Below are 9,706 nucleotides of genomic sequence, written 5' to 3'. Positions count from 1 at the left end.
TTAAGTTTGCTAGCAAAGCCCAGATCAGCATTTATTCTAGAGCTAATTATTCCCCACTTCTGAGGCATGGCTGTACTACTATACACAATACCATGAATTACGGGTTTTTCTAATTTATCTGGGGGATGAGGGTGATCAGTGGACAGGCATATTTCTAGCCCTGTGCAAGCATCATTATTCCCTCTGATCCTCTTGGGTGCTCCAGCACTAGGGAGATTTAAAAAAGAAAAACTCTTGAGTGATTATTTCGGAGCCTCAGGGAGTTTCCTCATGTGCATCCATTCTCCAGTAATCTGCTAAATATTTGAAGGGAACCCTCTGCAGGTCTCTGGACTTCTCTGTGTAACTCTCCTCTCTTCAGAATCCTAGCCACACAGGTCTCCTCAAGCTTTCAGTCAACATCCTCAACTCAAGGAGTTAACCAGGCTCTACTACTTGAGTGTCCCCTCCCTGTGCCATGGGAGGGGAAACTCAATTTTATCCTCACAGAGGAGAAAGATGTGTTACTTCTCATATCTCAGGAAATACTACCTCTCATTGCCTGATGTCTAATATCTTGAAAAGTGTTGTTCCATATATTTTGTTCACTTTTTAAGTTGTCCCAAATAGGAGAGTACCTCTAAATCCTGTTAATCCATCTTGGCTGGAAGCAGAATCCTAAAAAATTGTTTTTATCATGTTATAGAAATACCTACAAATAGAAAACAGTTAAATTCCTGATGCATATAACTCATACAACAAAAAAGCATTTAAAATTTTTTATAAATATAATAAATCCATAAAATAAATAAAATTTAAATTAATTACATTAATTTAACATCACTGATTCTTTGATTTCGTTTAAACTAAACATGGTACTGATTGCTCTGGGACATCCGTTTAGTTTGGCAGATTTTTTTTTTTTTTTTTTTGAGACGGAGTTTCGCTCTTGTTACCCAGGCTGGAGTGCAATGGCGCAATCTCGGCTCACCGCAACCTCCGCCTCCCGGGTTCAGGCAATTCTCCTGCCCCAGCCTCCTGAGTCGCTGGGATTACAGGCACGCGCCACCATGCCCAGCTAATTTTTTGTAGTTTTAGTAGAGAAGGTGTTTCACCATGTTGACCAGGATGGTCTCGATCTCTTGACCTCGTGATCCACCCGCCTCGGCCTCCCACAGTGCTGGGTTTACAGGATTGAGCAACCGCGCCCGGCCAGTTTGGCAGATTTTTACTGTTTGTGCTGTGTTGACTCACTTCTCCCATTAGTTCTCTGTATTTGAATCACTGAAAAACATTCATCTGTACAATGCACTATGATGTCATTCAGCTTCCACTTAGTTCAAATTCTTCCCTTACATAGCAAGTCTACCCCCTGTTCTTGTTGATGTTTCTACATTTACATGTGCAACTTGGAATACTGAAATTTTGTGACAGTACTTGGCTATAAAATAGGCACTCAGATCATCCTAAATATACTTATATTAATTTTATTAATTTTCAAAATAATCATTGAGTTAGAAAAAATGAAATTTTAAAAATTATTTTACAGCCTGTGCAACACAGTGAGACTCCATCTCTACAAAAAAGAATTTTTTTTTTATTAGCTGGCATGGCAGTTGTGATGGTTAATATTGACTGTCAACCTGATTGGATTGAAGGATGCAAAGTATTGTTCCTGGGTATGTCTGTGAAGGTGCTGCCAAAGGAGAGTAACGTTTGAGTCAGTGGGCTGGGAGAGACAGACCCACCCTCACACTGGGTGGGCACCACTTAATCAGCTGTCAGCACATCTAGAATAAAGCAGGTAGAAGGCGGAAGGAGCCGACTTGCCGAGTCTTCTGGCCTTCATCTTCATCTTTCTCCTGTGCTGGACACTTCCTGTCCTCAAACATCAGACTCGAAGTTCTTGGCTTTTGTACTCTTGGTCTTACACTCGTGGTTTGCCAGGGGCTCTCAGGCCTTCAGCCACAGACTGAAGGTGGCACTGTCAGCTTCCTTACCTGTGAGGTTTTAGGACTTGGACTGATCCACCACTGACTTCCTTGCTACTCAACTTGCAGAAGGCCTATCATGGGACTTTACCTTATGACCATGTGAGTCAATTCTCCTTAATAAACTCTCTTTCCTATTAACTGTCCCTCTAGAGAACCCTAATACTGTGGTGTACACCTGTAGTATTAGCCACTCAGGAGGCTGAGGTGGAAACAGTGTTTGAGCCCAGGAGGTAAAGGCTGCAATGAGCCATGTTCACGCCACTGCACTCCAGCCTGGGTGACAGAGAAAGATCCTGTTTCAAAAAATAAAAATAAAATAAAATGAAATAATTCTTGTAGAGAACATGCAGTTTGAAATATACTGTTCCAATGCAAGACAGTAAAATGTTTCTCAAGTTAGATGGTCATCATATTGAAAAGGCTATTTGAGCCAAGAGAATTGCTGCAGATCTCTACTTTGTCCAAAAGGACTGATAATGGGAGAGAAATAAGGAATGAAGTTGTGACGAGCTACAGAAAAATGCCTGCAAGAGAAAATAGGGGAAACTTTAAGAGAATAACCAAAATAAGCCTGGGCGTGATGGCTCATGCCTATAATCCTAGCACTCTGAGAGGCTGAGGCAGGAGGATTGCTTGAGCCCAGGAGTTCAAGACCAGCCTGGGCAACATAGTGAGACTCTGTCTCTACAAAAAATATTTTCTCTAGGAAAGAGACTGAAGTGGAAGGATTGCTTGAGCTTGAGAGGTGGAGGCTACAGTGAACCATGGTGCACCTCTGCACTCCAGCCTGGGTGATGCAGTGAGATCCTGTCTCAAGAAAAAAGAGAGAATAACCAAAATAGCCGCACAGTGTACAAAAGTAAGCATGACAACAGCTCAGTTACAAAGGTGGTTAACTAGGAAGACACTGCCTGACAGAAAAAACAAAAAAAATGAGACAGGGGAAAACAGACTATTCAGGATCTTTATGGATAATGCAGGAGTAAAAGGCAGCATCTCTAGAAAAGGAAAAGAGAGGGTATATCAGTCAAACTAAAGAGGAAATATCAGTGCAGTTTTTACCAATAGCCTGAGTACAGATCTGAATCATAACAGGATAGAATCCTGTTTTCTCAGAGAAGGCAAGGTGAGTTTTTAGGCCTTGCATTGGACCAGCGTGTGTGGGAAAGTAAGTCATCAGGGTCTTTCACACAAGAAGAATTCAGCAAGACAGACAAAAGAGAACACTACTCACGACTGCCTTTCTGCAGTAGACCTGGACTTGGTCTTTCTGTCTGTGGTGCTCTATGTCTGCCTCTGGCTTCCTGAGTGCTCTCCTAGTTTAACCTGTAACTGCCCCATGAGCTCTGACTTTCAAGAACTTTTTCCTACCACGTGACTAAAGGGTAGATCTTCCATTTCCTTTTGTGCTTCATTCTCAGCCTTTGCATTGAGGTTTTTTGGATCAGGCTTACTTACTCTGTTTGTTCTGGATTCAGTGATGCTGTCTGTCACTTACCAGGGTGAGAAAAACCATCCTCCAAGGAACAGAAAGTTCCCCAGTATGGAAGGGGGAAAAGGGCCACTGGAGTAACTATAACCCGAAGGGCAAGGTCCTTATTATAGGACTGCATTAGTCTGTTCTCACACTGCTATAAAGAAATACCTGACACTGGGTAATTTACAAAGAGGTTTCATTGGCTCACAGTTCCACAGGCTGTACAGTAAGCATGATGCTGGCATCTGCCTGCTTCTGGGGAGGCCTCAGGAAAGTTAGAATAATAGCAGAAAACAAAGGGGTGGTGAGCACTTCGTATGGCCAGAGCAGGAGGAATAGAGAGAGAGCGTGGAGGTGCTACACACTTTTAAACAACCAGATCTCATGAGAACTCACTATCATGAGGATGGCAGCACGGTGAGGGTGCGAAGCCATTCATGAAGGATCCACCCGCATGATCCAATGACCTCTCACCAGGCCCCACCTCCAGCATGGGGGATTACGAGTCCACATGAGATTTGGGTGAGGACACAGATCCAAACTATATCAGAGACCTAAGAGCTAAATGGAATGCCAAGAAGAGTCCTTTAAACCTACAAGTCTTTCCAGCAAGTGTGCATAACACGGGGCTTTAATAACTGTGTAAAGCCAACTGAATAATCTGAAGTTCACCTGAGGAACGAAACTCAAGTGTTTGTACCTCAGAATCCCCACTCTTCTATAAAGGTCAGTTTTCTACATGAACCTAAACACCGCGTTGGAGTGGACAAAGTGGGTGCCAGAAAGAGTGAGAGAAGGTGGGAAAAGGCAGGAATCCAGGCTCCTGGTCTTTGATAGGAAAATCTTTCCCCTTTATATTCTGTCATGGACAGAGAATAGGGAAATCTGAGACACATCAGACGTGAGATGAGATGTCGTGCCCTTTTTCAGCTCAAAGTCTCCTTAGGAATTTGGCATCATTCACACTCTTCATACACCCTAACTTCAGGGTCACAGTGTGACAAAAGTCCAGTTTCTCATCACTGGACATTCTTTTTCCATGACAAAACTCCCCTGAGGACATTCACATAATCTGCCTGATAAGGCAGCTCTTAGTGGGCAGCTCCAAAGATTGCCCTCCATTTACGAGACCCTTATAGCTTCCTGTGTAGACTCATTTTGCTGAAATAATCACTGCCTTATCCGACATTATTCAATTTAGGACTATACTAAGTATTAGATTTTTTTCTTCCCAATAAAGCAGTTATTTTAATGGCTTTTTTTCTCAACATTGTGATCATATGTTTTCTGAAAATATCTGAGTGTTTTTTCTTGAGAAATAGTATCCTTATATATGAAAAATTTTAGAGCTGGAAAGGATATCAGGGATTGCAGTTCTCTTTAACAAGGAACCGAAGTCTAAAATAATTAAGTATACTGTAGGCTCAGATTATTTTAGTGCACTCCAGCCTGGGTAACAAGAGCAAAAAAAAAAAAAAAAAAAAAAAAAAAAAAAAAAAATTTGATCAAGATTATTTTAAAATAAAAAAAAAAAGATAATATAAAATGATTAAGTAATTCGACTCAAGTCATACTTCTGTAACAGCTAAATATTATTCTCAAAAAAAACACACCCAAAGTTGAAAAATTAAAAAGTGGTGAAGTTGGTATTCAGACTCAGATCTATTTGTCTCCACTGGCTTTGGAGGCAGCTGTGATATGGTAGTGAAAGAATAATCTGATACCAGCACCCATTATGCTGGGTGGCTTTTCTCATGCAGATAGAAAACTGCTCTGCATACCTAGATTGGTAACGTGAGTGCAGTGACGTGCTACAATTTGAATCAATGCTAATCAAGGCAAAAAGGATTTGGGGTTGTCCTTCTACTTGTGTTTCTGGAATCTGATTCTATTGGCAACAAAACAACTGGCACCTGTTTCTTTCCAAGTCTTACTTGAATTCTTTATCAATTTTTCCCAGCTGTGGAGCCGCCTATAAATCTACAGCAGTGTTCCTTAAAGGGTCTGTGTGGACCACCTAAACCAGAGGCAGTCACTGGGAGGTCCTTTTACAAATACACACCTATAAATATACCTGGGTCCCACCCAGAATTTCCCACTCAGAATTTCTTGGGGTAGAAGAGTAAACAGGGATTTTTGTATCTCCCTGAAGATGCTTATTACACTGAAGTTTGAGGATCACTGAGATTATACAGCAATATCCCTGTTCCTATGAGTGAGGCTGCAATAGCCTTTGCCAGAGTGGTTTGAAAATAAAAAAATTGAAATCATAATTAAAATCAGCTGGGTGTTGTGACACACGCCTGTAATCCCAGCCGTTTGGGAGGCTAAGGTGGGAGGAGGGTTTGAGGCCTGGAGTTCAAGGCTAGCATGGGTAACATAGCAAGATTCCATCCCTACAGAAAGAAATTTTTAAAAATTAGCATAGTGGGGTGGCATGCACCTGTAGTCTCAGCTACCTGGGAGGCTAAGATGCAAGGTTTTGCTTGAGCTTAAAAGTTTGAGGCTGCAGTGAGCTATGATCATGCAACTCTACTTCAGCCTAAGCAGCAGAGCAAGACCCCATCTCTGAAATAAGTAAATATCAGAGTAACCTCCAAGCAACCTTTCCTTTTTTTTTTTTTTCTATTTTTCTGACATGGAGTCTTGCTCTGTTGTTCCAGTTGGAGTGCAGTGGTGTCATCTCAGATCACTGCAACCTCTGCCTCCTGGGTTCAAGCAATCCTCCCACCTCAGCATCCCAAATAGCTGGGATTACAAGCATGTGCCACCATGCCCGGCTAATTTTTGTATTTCTAGTAGAGACAGGGTATCACTATGTTGGCCAGGCTGGTCTTTAACTCCTGACCTCAAGTGATCTGGCCGTGTGAGCCTCCCAAAGTGATGAGATTCCAGGTGTGAGCCACTGTGCCCAGTCCAAGCAATCTTTTCTTAGGGAAACTGAACTAAATTTCCCGGGGGTGCAGTTACAAAACTATCATGAATGGCCTTTGTATTTTATTTTTCCAGGCACACGATGATTTGGAAAAAAAATAAAAATAAAATACATATATTACTCTAACGCCCATTCGACAACTACTTTTAACATTTTGATATATTGTCCTTACATAAGGATGACTTAAAAATGAGCTCCTTATCAGACGCAATATTGTGTCAAACATCCATTAGTACCCAGATAGTCATACCGGCACAAGCACTGTGGTCAGGGAAGACAAATCCATATCCTGATTAGTTATTCACAGAGAACAAACGGCTACCTCCTTCATTGTGGCCAATCTGCCAAGAGGTAGTCTTCTCCTCTTTCCCAGATAAAAATCCTGTGTGGAAGTCTCCCTTGGCAGTCTCTGCTGTTGACAAGGTAGGCACTCAGAAATGGGCATACCTTGTGGGCATACCTGTGGGCATCCCACAGTGGAAGGGATCAGGATTGTGCATGGGCTCAGCATGTACTTTAGGAAGTATCATCCACCTATCTCTTCCCCTAACCTTTGGTGACCTTTGTCACCAATCTACCAAAACCTTTTTTCTGAGTCACCAACATTTCAACCAAACTCTCAGTCAGTGTCCATGAATCAGAATATCTGTACTTGTGACCATCTCTTCATCTACACAGAGTGAACAACTAAATGTATTGCTCAGAGTTCTGCCTACTGGGAGAATTTCCCATCATCAGTCTTACAAGGCCATCCCTGAATGGGGTTGTAATGCTGCGGCCATCTGCATCCAGTTGATGCCAAATATATTGTACAAAACCATCTGTAAACCAGGCCTTAGCTTTTTCTTCCTCAGTCAGCTGATGATTGGGAACTCCCCACAATGAGTTATTAGACAGACAGCACTTTAGCAGGAATAGGTGCTGCAGGAAATCAAGCCACCTCTTATGTTACATACTTACATCTTCAGGACTTCAGGATCTGCTTGCACTGAATCTCATTCATACCATTTTCACTTGATATCGGACTGCTGATGCCTTCAACCAATGTTCTATCTTGGTGGTTCAGAAAACATCCAGTTTATCATGGGTAGCTCAGAACATGTGATCACCAGATGTCCCATTACCAGAAGTTTACTCTCTACTAGGGCCCAGTAGAAAACCAAGATCTGTTTCTGAAAAGAATTATCTACTCCGAAATCCTAGTGGTCTGTGCTTCATCCAGTGTAACTGTTGTAGGCATGCTCTAAAATGGCCCCCAATGATCTCCACCTCCTGCTAATCATGTCTTTTGAGTAATCCCATTCCCTTAGGTATGAGTTGGACTAGTGGCTTGCTTCTAATTAATAGAATATGGTGGATGTGACGGAATATCACTTCTGAGATTAGGTTTAAAGACTTTGGTTTCCATTTTGGTCTCTCTCTCTCTCATTACTTACACTAGAGAAAGCAAGCTGCCATGTTGTGAGAAGGCCTAAGGAAAGGCCCATGTGGCATTCAAGAAACTGAAGCTCTCATCAAACTTTGAGGAACTGAACCCTGCCAATGATCATGTGAGTGACGTTGGAAGCAGATCCCTCAATGCCATTCAAGTAACTGAGATGACTGTGGCTCTGTCCAGTGGCTTGGCTGCAACCTCATGAGACACCATGAGCTAGAACCACCTAGCTATGCTGTTCCTGGATTGCTGATCAACAGAAATTGTGAAATAATAATTATTTTATTTTTGAGATGAAGTTTTGTTCTTGTTGCCCAGGCTGGAATACACTGGCTCCGTCTTGGCTCGCTGCAACCTCTGCCTCCCAGGTTCAAGCAATTCTCCTGCCATAGCCTCCCAAGTAGCTGAGATTACAGGCATCTGCCACCACAACCAGCTAATTTTTTTATTTTTTGTATTTTTAGTAGAGATGGGGTTTCAACATGTTTGCCAGGCTGGTCTCAAACTCCTAATCTCAGGTGATCCACCCGCCTTGGCCTCCTGAAACGCTGGGATTACAGGTGTGAGCCACTGTACCCAGCCTAATTATTGTTTTAAGCTGCTAAATTTGGGAGTAATTTGTTATGTATCAACAGATGAATATAATGATGAGCTGTGGGCTTATGTGTGTTCCACACAAGGCTGTTTGTGATCAAGGAACTCGTTTCTCAGCTAAAGAAGTTTACCAATGAGCTCATACCCTTAATTTATTGGTCTTGCCACATATGACATCTCTCAGAAGCAGCATGGCTGATAAAACAGCTTACTGGAGCCACCATGATGGATGTGTTCCTCATGATCTGGCGCCACAAACCCACCATCTTCACGGATGCCAAGGAGTCCAGCATGGTGTTCGAGCTGAAGCACATCGTCGTGGGTATCTTACGAGCAGCGGCTGTATAAGCATGACCAACTCTTGGATGATGGCAAGACACTGGGTGAGCGTGGCTTCACCATCAAACAGCACAGCCACAGGCCCCAGCCACAGTGGGGCTGGCCTTCCGGGCAGATGACATCTTCGAGGCCCTGTGCATCGAGCTGTTCCCCAGCCCACCCAGGCTGCCCAAAGTGATGAAGCCCCAGGTCTTGGGAAACAGTGCCAATGAACAAGCTGTGCAGTGAGGACCCCCAAGAGGCCCATTCCCCCCAATAAAAGATATTTGGGAGTCAAAACACACACACACACACACACACACACGAACAGCTTACTGAAGTTTCTGTTACAGTGTCAATTGGGAGTCAACACTCTGAGAGGTTAGGGCATTATCCTATAGGATGTAGGATATTCTTGGAAACAGAGATTAAATGATATAGGGTACTCTTTCTTCCACTACCGGAATACATGAATCAAGGGGTGGAAGTGGGAGTGGCTCCTCCACGATTATAGTTAACTACCAGCAAAATTTTGTTTTCCATTCTGCAACTTTGCTGCTGGTTTAGAAGTTTTAGCTCTCAAAGGAAGAATGCTTCCATCAGAGGTCACAACAATGGCTCCACTGAATTGGAAGATGAAACTTCCATGCTATTGAAATCACTAACAAAGGAGGGATCATTGTTTTTGCCAGGGCAATTGCTCCCAATTATTAAGGATAAATTGAATGGCTGCTACAGTAATGGAGATATGGCAGACTGTTTAGAGCCCACGACATTCTGTAAGGTGCTTCTGGATACTATCAAATCCAGTAACAAAAGGCAGGGCAAAACCACAGCAACACATATAAAAACAGACCACTAAGATTTAGACCCTTTGGAAGTGAAGGTCTGGATCACTCCACCAGGAAAGAATTCCGACTGGTTGCGGGGCCAGCTAATGGCAAAGGAAACAAACTACATAGCAGATATGACTA

At 42.7% G+C, this 9,706-nt stretch overlaps 1 pseudogene; it reads left to right on the top strand.

Annotated features, from left to right (window-relative positions):
• The first annotated feature begins 8,380 nt into the window (after positions 1–8,380).
• Positions 8,381–9,028, top strand: LOC119473976 (annotated as a pseudogene).
• The last annotated feature ends 678 nt before the right edge of the window (positions 9,029–9,706 follow it).

Source organism: Cebus imitator, unplaced genomic scaffold, assembly GCF_001604975.1.
Source record: "Cebus imitator isolate Cc_AM_T3 unplaced genomic scaffold, Cebus_imitator-1.0 Scaffold199, whole genome shotgun sequence".
Lineage (NCBI taxonomy): Eukaryota > Metazoa > Chordata > Mammalia > Primates > Cebidae > Cebus > Cebus imitator.
This window is presented reverse-complemented; position numbering and strand designations above follow the sequence as displayed.